Source organism: Xiphophorus couchianus, chromosome 16 (assembly GCF_001444195.1).
Source record: "Xiphophorus couchianus chromosome 16, X_couchianus-1.0, whole genome shotgun sequence".
NCBI classification, from domain to species: domain Eukaryota; kingdom Metazoa; phylum Chordata; class Actinopteri; order Cyprinodontiformes; family Poeciliidae; genus Xiphophorus; species Xiphophorus couchianus.
The window spans coordinates 10,655,160-10,666,193 of NC_040243.1; positions in this window are offsets into that span (position 1 = coordinate 10,655,160).

Sequence of the window (11,034 nt, forward strand, 5' to 3'; positions counted from 1 at the left end):
CCAGCTCTCAACTGCACATCAAGCACATTACCTTGAGCACTGAATTGTTGTAACAGGAAAAGCTGAAAGCCCTATGGAGGGTGTAGAATAACAAAAACAGAGATGGTGTTTTGTTAATGATGTTTAAAAAGTGGGATGTGCTTGATCAAAGGATTCAGGTTGATCAGATAGGACAAAAATGAAAAAAACTCAGTGAGATTACATCAGTGAATTAATTTCATACTTTCTTCACAGAGTCTTTTGGCTTTTGGCCTTATGGATTTAACAGGTGTTCACACACCTATTAAAATATCAGATTTTGTAATGTAAAAATGAGGCTTTGAAAAATCACTTTTTATTCTCATATGACATTCATCCTGTCCAGTTCAAGTGAAAAAGACTTGGATAGAAGTAAGATAGAAGTAAAATAGTTTTAAGAATAAATCTTAAACCCTTAAGACAATACTGTGTTGAAGCAACTCTTGATTCCGGTTCAGTATTTTAGTTTCTTTGAGTTCACACTTGTCATCAAATTTATTGAATCTGTTTGTCTTGTAATCATCACTTTCATATCCCATATTTCTGAACTATAGAGATCTCAACTTTCCATTGTATCTCTGGCTGTTCTTGTCCTGGCAGAAGGAGAACTTCTGTCCTAGTATCAAAGGTTTTGCAGCCTCTAACAGTTTTATTTTTCCCCAGGATCCCCCTGTATTAAGACCAATCTATCTTCCCATCTATATTAATCATCTACTCTAGTTCTACTGGAAAATGCTAAACCACACCATGATACTTCCAACACATTTCATTATGATGTATGGAGGGTGACCTTCAATGTGAGTTTTTTTTTTTTATATTCCATTCAGCACTTTGGATGTACTGCTGGTCAAAAAGTTCAGTTTTTTTTTCACTTGACCAGGTAATCTGCAAAGAGAATTTCTTATGGCTTTATTTTAAACATGTCCACAAAGTATTTATTTGTATATATAATATAATATAATATAATATAATTAATATAATATAGGACAGTGAAAAGCATATAATTTCCCTTTTATTTAACAGATATATGCTACTATGTGTTACCATATCACATAACATCCCAATCTATGGTTTGTTAATAAAATACACCGAAGTTTGGGATTGTGATGTGATAAAATATAATTTAGTTTGAAGAGTGTGAATACTTTTCCAAGGAGCTGCATGTAAAACAAACAGCAAACAATAGATGTTTGCACATTTCCATCATGTTGCAGGCAAAATTTTAGGGACATTGCACCAGGACTCAGAGGACCTCACGAAAACAAGCATGCCTGGATTTCATAAAGGTGAGGGAATAAAGACAGCAGCTACTACATTACCTTTGGGAAATCTGACCTGCCTGTAAACAGCATGGAGAGTGCAGCACAGCACCTTTAAGCATCTACCTGTCTGACCTTCTGTCAACAAATCCTGGTGGTCAAACAAGGAGCAGTTGCATGGCTGATGAGGAGAAGTAGGAGGTTGAGGAGGACTAGAACGAGGTATCGCATAAGGTAGACACTTTGCCCTGCAGGTATAACTTTCGACAGTGGTGGAAACCTGCTGCTTGGTTACAGTGATGAACGACTTTGCCTACCCTCTGATAATTGCTCACTCAGGGGCAGAGAGAGGTCCATTAATCAAAATGAGCAGAGGTACTGCAAGACTCCTCCACCTACAGCAATTCTTTGCATTGTACCCCGCCATCCCCACTCCCCCAGGAAGACCCGGAAGGTTTGACACCAGAAGTAATCGGTCTGGTCAAGAGTGTCACTCTGTACTGACAGTCGGCCACCACTTGGTGGCAGACAGTAATGTACTGAACGTAACACTCATAACATGATAAAAACGAAGATGGGAGGGTTGTAAAGAGTGAATCACCTTTAAGAGACTGTCAAATATAATAGATGTCAAACTAACTTGAAGCAATTTGCTCCAAAAGGACTGTCTTGTTTTCTTTGTTGGCGTGACAGCAAACATATAAACAAAGATGGGTAGAGAAAAGGCCATTTAATTGATTTTTTTAGTAGTAATAAAATGTTTTTATAGATGAAGACAAAGTGTTTGTTGTATTTTAAAGAGATAATGCAATCTCAAGATAAAGGGTTGCAGACAGCCATGTACAATCTTTAAGAGAATAAAAAAAAAACATTTCTTTGGTTTGATTGAAGGGAATTGTTGCCAAAGCTCCATCTTTTTTGCTGATATGGTTTTGCTGTGTTTAAAATTCTGTGTGAAAAGTAGCTATTTTTTAAAACTATTCCGTCCATAGACCTTTTCACATATAACATATCAAGCAGGATCCAGTATGTTTTAGTCAGACTGATGTTTTGTGTGAGAATTCAGCAACAGAATGGGGGTTGAGGTTGATCCATCTCTGATGTGCCTTGGAGGGAGTCAGAGTGGAAATGGCATGCATTTGTAAAGTGGCAGGCGGTGAATGCTGCGCATCTTTCTAACCAGTGGTGTTAATATCACCCAGCTGACTCTGTGACGTTTCTTTGCTCACAGTTTCAGCACTGAGAAACCTTTGGTTTGCATTTTTGGTATATCAGAAAACATTATGCAATGCCAAAAAAAGGAAAATAGATACTGTTGAAGCCAGAGTTTCACAAAGGTCTCATTCGCAGCAACAACAAAAAACACTCTGGTCATCTTTGGTAAATATTGTATTTTTGTTTTCAAACGAAATGGTCAGATATGGGTTTTTAGTCTTTCTTATTTTAATTTATCTATTGAAATAAAACAATTCATTTAACCATTGTCATATTGTAGGGTCTAATTTGCTTATAAGCAGCCCATGGTAAAATTCATGGCTTCCATATGACAGTGATCTGATCAGGTCACTGCCATATGTCAAAAAATAAAAACTTAAAAAAAAAAAAAAGGTTTTAAATACAAAAGAAAAACGTACATGAAGCTCGTGATGTTGCCAACACAATAATGTGTATAGCAGTGAGTTAAGAGTTGGACATTAAAATCCTTCGCAAAGAAGGTAAGCCACAAAAGGTCATAGCTAAAGATGTTGGATGTTCATAAAGTGCTATATACAAGTACATTTATGGAAAGTTGAGGGGAAGGATTAATTGTGATGGAAACAGGTGTCTACAAATAGCAATGGCAGCATCTGTGTGTGGTTTGTTAAACAAAGCCAATTATAGAATTTGAGTTATGGAGAAAGTAAGTTTTCCGAAATCCACCACACAGATGTACCCAGCACATGAGCTAACTTTCTTCTACCTTGTATTAAATCAGATGCATTTATATTGGCAAAAGTTTTTTAAAGACATTTTGATTTGATCATCCAGTGGCACCTGACCCTATTGAGACTCCCAAAAGCACCAACCAGCAATGACCAGCAGTTATTGGCCTCATTGGTCAGCAAACTCATCTGACCTAAAGCCCATAGGAAAGTATGAGAGGTATCATACCAAACAATGCAGCCAAGCTAATAAATCAGACTTAATTCCCTTAACATCTCATCTGTCCCACAGGCTGCTCACCTTCATGCTGCTGCACAGTTATTTAGTTATTCATGTAGAAAGAGGTCCGACCAAGTATACAGTAGAATGCATATACTGTACAGTTCATAATTAGGATGAGATATCTGCCTTAAAATCTTACTTTTGGTTTAAATGGTTGAATATAATCAAATTTTCTGAGAAACTGATATTAGTGTCAACCTTCAAAGCTTAACTGAAATAAATGCTCTGAACACATTAGACTTTCTGTAATAAATGTACAGTATCTCTTTCATTTCTCATATTGAATTAGAAGTATTCAGTCAGTAATGCCAAACTCTAAAAGATACAATATATGTAACTCTGCTGTGTGCTGCTCAGCATGTGAATGCCTTGATTCACAAAGAGAGTGAGCCTAAAATCTCAATCTTTCAGTCAAGTTGCAGATGAAGGAAATTACAGTATTAAAAGAATCAAACTTTTTTTTTTTTCTAAATGTTTGTGTGTGCAAGTGTGGGTATAGTCTGGATATAAATTTTTAGGTGCACTGTTGTGGAATATCTGCTGAATGATGGAAGCTCTCATCCCATACATCTCACAGAAAATGTTTGAGTTGTGGAGTGGAGTGACTAAGTCCTTTAAAATCAAAGAAATGAAGACAAATATACCCAAAATTGATATGTTACATTTAAAAGGATGAATGCAGATAAATAACACATTTTTCTTAGATTTCTTAAAAAAGGTTTATGAGTGTCTCTTCTTCATAACTTCTAATTGTGCCAGGTGGCTATCAAGTTCCTCTTACCAGCCTAATGTTTTTATATTTAGATTTATGGAAGATATCCTGCCTCTGTTATCAGTTCTGAGTTCACTTTTTATTGCCTCTTTTATTGGTCTATAAAATCCTCTAATACACTTTCATTCAAAGATGCCTTGTGTTTACCTGTGAAGTTCTTTGTCTGCAATGTTTTCTAAGGTTAAGAATGTAACAGCTTACAAAAACAGGATATTTTCAATCGGTTTTACTAGTATTTTATGGCTGACTTTTTCCTTCACTGAGTTATGTTCATGCTAACAGCTGTAAAAGGGTTTTTTTTTTTGTGCTTTTTTTTGGAGAGAAGAATAAATTACTTTTCATTTTCTCCTGATAGCTGATTGAATACCAACTGGCAGTACAGTAGGCAAGTATGCAAACCCTAATTGTCTAAATTGCTTTAAGCATCGGAGAATTATATGTTAGTTCATTAGTAAACAAGAGTTAGCTTGTCAAGTTAATTTATGCTAATTACACATATAGAGGTTTGTTTATTTAGATTAGATTGTGTTGTAAAAAATAATTTTTGTATTTGTTTTTTGTAGATTGCATTGTAAAAATTAATATTTTATTCTACTGCACTCATAATTAGACTGTGAGGGTGTACACTGCATACCTGATGGAAGTTTATGACTTTCTGCATTTGTGTTGGTCATAAAGTATTATAAAGACAAATCTAATGGTCCAAGTAGGCCATTAGAATTGTCTAATGGCCGTTAGATTAGTCTAATGGCCTAATCTGATGTATGCAAATAGATCAAATTCATATTTTGGGGCAGGTAATCTGAGCAGATGCAAGTCAGGTAAAACCTTCCCAAGTTAAGCAAACAAACAGCGTTATGCTTCTTTAACCTGATGTGAATTGGGGATCAAAAATAACAGAAAACATTTCTGCTGCTGCTTGTCAAATCTGGGTAAAAATTATACTGCTGATTCAAAGGTTTACATACACTCACTCTGACATTGAATGTTCTCAAGTCTGTGCTTTATGAGTTTGTTTGAACTTTTCTTTTTTAATGTAAAAATATGATACAGCACACATCTTTGCTGAACTTTTAAATCCAGTTTGGATAAATGTTGGAATTCTCTAATCCTCCTAAGTACAGACTCAAATAAACACATTCTCAACTGATAAAACGCCTCATGCTTTTGTAACCATTGGTGAGTTTACTGACAGTGACGTAAACTCACCAAAACCAGTCTTGGTGTGTGCTTGGGAGATACACATGAGTTTATTTTTGTCACATTGGAACACAAAATATAGTTTAAAACTCCTTGACGTTTTTGTCTGCTTTGTGCTAGCAGCAAAGCAAATTCACAGCATGATGTTTTCACTGCTTGACTGTGCTATAGTACGAAATAATTTCAATTAGTACTATCTCGCCCAAGGAGACTTTTCCTCATGATGGTCAAAAACTTAAAAACTTTGTCTTGTTTGAACATAAAACTTAAAAGGTGATTGTTAAGGTATTTGGCTTGTCGGGAGCCGAAAATTGCAGCATATTTAGAATTTATTGGTTTTGGATCAGCACTCTCTCCATGAGGTGAAACTTGTCTCTCTGGTGTTTCAGCAAGTTTCCAGTTTAGTTTTAGTGGTTCCATTAACTTGTTAGTGTGATCAGGTAACCCAAACAAAGCTTACAGTAAATTATTATTGCTTTTTTAAAAATCATTTAGTTTAAGGTTAACTACTTTTTCCACTGCAAGTAAATCTGTATGAATTTTTATTGATCAAAATCAAATCTTCATGTGGTGAAGCTGAGAAGCCAGAGGCATATTTTATAGCGGAATAATTTCCTCTTTCCAAAAGGAGGTTCCCACTCACCCACTCTCCTAATCTTCCAATTCAAGTCAGCATGAGACACACCACAGTTAATTATCCCTCCAGGCTGAGTGCGGACATTCTCATCCTAGACCTAGCCCTCCATCCCTAACTCCTTCCACCGTGGGTAGGAGCCAGTGCTTTTAGATGGGCCCACATGAGTCCACATCACACAGCTGGCCATTAAATGAAAATCAGTTTGCCCAATCTCGTCCCCACACACAGTAATCTACATCTACCCTTCCCAAACCACAGTCTGCAGGCAGCCTGCCTATTCCACTGTCCAGTTTATCTGCTGTGTGTAAAACGGCTGCCCTAATCTGTCCCAGCGTGGACCACACAGCTGCTCTAATGAGAGGCGGAAAAGGGATGCCTGACATCTGGGACTCATATTATTGTCTCTCCATTTTACTTCCTCTGACGGCTTATCTCAGTTTTAGCTCGGCCCGTCATATTAGACTGGACATCAGCGGTGTGATCAAGCCCAACAGAGTAAACAAGAAGCACAACAATCTTTTAGAGAAATATACAAAGCCGTGTGTCACATTGCTGCGAAATCTTTAATGAGAAATCATTCTCCAGCTGTTTGCTTGCTACATCCGTTTTACATACAGCTGTTAAGATGGAAGAAGCGTCCTCTTACTTGCTGCACAGCTCATCTGCCAGACAGTTGCAGGAGTTAATTGCAGACTTGGGGCTCATAGTGTAACCTCAAACTTTGTTCACTGTGGAGACTGGTACTGCGCTGGCTGCCAGCACAACAGGTTTTGGCTTATTTTTCCTCCACAGTATATCTTCCAGCAAACATGCCCATCCAGCATTTGAACTCATTGCAACTCAATTACTTCAGGTCAAACAAGGAATTAAATCAACACATTATCTCATATTTGTTTTGAAGTAAAGAGAATCAGCTTTTCAATGTTTTAATTATCTGTTTCTGTTTAAGTTTTACTGTAGGTGTTAAAGCATTGCCCAGCCCCACAAGTGTAGAAAAACCATCTACGGTTCCCTGACACACTGCATATACAGTAGTAAAGTGATTTACTGATTGATCTTTTAGCTGCATGCCAGACGTGCTATGTTCTACTCTGTCAAGCACTAGTGCTTTAACCCCAATGTACAGGCTCAATTAGTCAAGAAGACTGATGATGTGCTCAAGGTGAAAACTAACTCTTGACTGTACGCCTGTCTGTCTTCACGCTCTCATTTGCAAGATCACTGGTGGTTCCAGCATAAACGCCGCCCCCTGTCACTTCCATCCTTTTGGGTTTACAAGAATATGACAAGATGGAAGAAAAAAGAAAAGAAAAAGCTGCATAGTGTACACCACACACAATGGCAATCAAGAGAGTGAGCGATAACTCACATATCAAAACCTGCCAGTGCACACAATCATGGTGCTAAGGGTTTCCTGTGCACAGTATCTGTCAAAATATAGGAAACAATTTTGTTGTTTGAAACTAATGAAGACCCAATTAGCTCAACCGTCCTCAAAGTGTTATAAAAAACCCCATTTTGATTAGTGTTGCCTGCTTTACAGAAATGAATCACCTGTAACGAAAAGGAATGCACATAAAAGGCAAGTGTTAACAGGTAGTTAACACAGAAGGCTCAAGATAAAAACCATAAGCGTTGCTCGCTTTATATAGTAGATACATTTAAGCATGGCAAATTAATTATGGCTATGATGGATGGTGAAGGCGAAAGACGAAATAAAAATCTACAGCTTGCAATAAAAGAAGCAGAGGGATGTGAAGAGCACGGGTGGTGCCTCTGCATCAGTGAGTAAAAGCAGACCGGCTATCACACGCTGCTCGCATTTGCCAGCAGCTTTGGGTCTCCTCTCTGCAGCTGCAGATGCACGTTCGCACATAAACAAGATAAATTGATTACCACCTCTTTCTGATTGCAGCCCCCCCTCCTAAATCTAAATTGCAACTCCAGAGACAAAAACAGGACATCCAGCTGAAATGAAATCAGTCTCTTTCTCTCTTTCTCTCTCTCTCTCTCTCTCTCTCTTTCTCTCTCTCACATGGACAAATAAAAGCTACAACCTTTTAGTGAGAAAAGGAACAAAAAAAACTCAAATTATAATTTGCCACCTGGGACATTGCTGTCTCCATTCTGTTCTTGGTATTGTTTTAAATATGAAAATAGATTTCCTTAAAATGACATTGCTTTTATCCATTCATTTGACTTCAGCTTCATAGATTCCCTCCACATCCTGCAAACAATTGGACATTATTCTGCCAGAATCCCTATCTGTCTAATTACCTACTGACTTTACACTCCATTGATTTGGGTTCTTAGCTTTTCAAATTATACAATGCATTGTGCTTTAAACAAAGACAAAAACTACTTAAAATTCAAAGATTAGTTTCATTGAAGTATGTCAGCAGTTTTGAGAGCACTTATCTACCATGGAATAATTCATATCCACAGTTCCCAATCACTCATTTCAACACATGGCATCTGCCCTCATTCATATCTGAGCATGTTTACTTTTGCACTGCATTCACTACAATGAGCTGCGACTATGTTTTTTTATATCACGGACCACAACCCACTTTCTCATGTTTTCCTATCTGTCACTCAGACAAGGCACTTAATTTAAGAAGGAATCTGAAACCTAATCCTTACTAGGAGCCATTATGTGTAATGCTTGTCCACTGTTTGAAATGCATCACCATGTTGAGTTGAAATGTTCCCATTTGTACTCTTGTCTGATTTAACTTCAGAGTGTAAGCCTATTTAGTTGAGGATGCTGGAAAGCGTGCCAGGCCTGGAGGATTTATTTGGCAACAATATGGAACAAATCAGCTGAGTGTAAGAGGCATCACTGACATAAAGATGAGGGTGATATCTGTTTAAGTCCTCACCAGTCAGCCATGCATGACGCTTGGCCAGTTCTCGGAAGCGGACTCATTACCAGTGTCAACAAGTGTAGCGCTTTTGCCAGAGATCTCGCTGCGCTTTATTTTCATGAGTGGCAATTTCCTTCTGTCTTTCCATTAGCAGTTCTCCAATCAGCTTTACAGATAAGCTGTGAGGGGGCTGACTATGCAGAAATGTTTTTTAATCAAAAGTGTAAGTGTCTTTGTACAGTAAGTAAGACGAATGTGAACGATTGACATTTGTTTTCACAAAGGAAAAAAGAAAACCAAAATGGCAAAAATTAAACGAGGGCACACAACAGCTGTGTCATAACTTTTGACATACTCAGCAAATTATTTAAAAGATTTAGCTGTGAATTCTCAATAAAAAATCAGATTAAGGCATATAAACTTTTTCAACATAATCTTGCTATTAGGTAGCATGTAACAAATGATCACATAAGTTTAAAACTTTAGTAAAGGCATTACTTCAACTTCATTTTGGTTAATATGTAAATATGTGAAATAAAACAGTAAAGAAAAATCTGTGCCATATTGCTTCGATTTGAAATGGTTTTGAAACTTTTGAAGATATAAAAAGCTTGAAGATGAATTTAAGAGAACTAACAGCTTGTTAACAATGTTTGTTTCCATAGATCAATATTCTTAAAAAAAAACATAACAGGACTAAAATAAACAGAGTAGTTTTGACGGCAAAAATCTTCTTTAAAAGGTTTCACTACCAAACAAACAATATAAAACAATAGTGATGCAATGCCTCACAACAACATGATAAATTAAATGATGAAAAGCTTTATGGCTATGCATCAGGTTAATGTAATGTGTGAATGCATAGAAATAAATGCAGTAAATAAATAAGTAATTACAAGAATGAATAAATAAATGGAAAAATAAAATAAAGCTTCCTAAGCTTTATTATTCATTTTAACATTTTAACATCTTCTATTTTATTGTAACTGACAAACTGGTGAAGTCGTTACTTCACCAGTAAAGACTGGTGAAGTCTTTATTAGTTTACTGGCCATAAACTAATAAGTGGAAACTAGAAAATTCCTGAAGAAATTTAACCGGGGCCTGCCAAAGTGTGCCCGTCGGTTTGGACCCAGCGTTATGATGCTAGAAATTAGCATCAATGCTAAAGAAAGCTGCAATCATATGAGGACAATGACAAGAATGTTGACTAACATGTACTTGCACCGTTCAGTATGATAAAGTAACTGTATCAGCTAAAATTAGCAAAAATGCTAATGTTAGCATCATTGCTGTCACTAGCATGTGGGACATCACTAGGATGTTCTCTATAATGGACTTACTCCATTCAGTATACTAAACATGGCTAATAAGTCAAATAAATAGCTAATAGCTTATTTAAGCTAAAATGCTAATGCTAATGAACTGCCTTGCTGTGCAAGGCAGTTCCCTAACCTGGGAGAAAAAGATAATGCAGAATAATATTATTGCACCGCCTGCGGCGGTGCACTAACCTCAGGGGCATGTTGAGGCTTTTATTTTGAAATTTTTGTTAAGCTTAATTTCAAAGGTCCACACTAATCCCATGTCTAATAGTCATTGGGTTAAATCAGTTATATAATGCTCAAAAGAGCAATTACCTAATGTAAAATTTCTCAAGGCTTTTATTTTGAAATTTTTGTTAAGCTTCATTTCCCAGGTGCAAACTAATCCCATGTATAACAGTGATTGGATAAAATCCGTTATATAATGCTCAAAAGAGCAATAATCTCATGTAAAAATTGGCAAGAATTTTATTTTGAAATTTTTGTTAAACTTCATTTCAAAGGACCAAACTAATCCCATGTGTATCAGTGCTTTGGATAAAAAAGTCACATAAAGCCAAAAAGAGCAATTACATGATGTAAAAATATTCAAGGCTTTTATTTTGAAATTTTTGTTAAGCTTCATTTCAAAGGGCCAAACTAATCCCATGTCTAATAGTCATTTGGTTAAATCAGTTATATAAAGCTCAACAGAGCAAATACCTGATGTAAAAATTGTCAAGGCTTTTATTTTGAAATTTTCAGTAAGCTT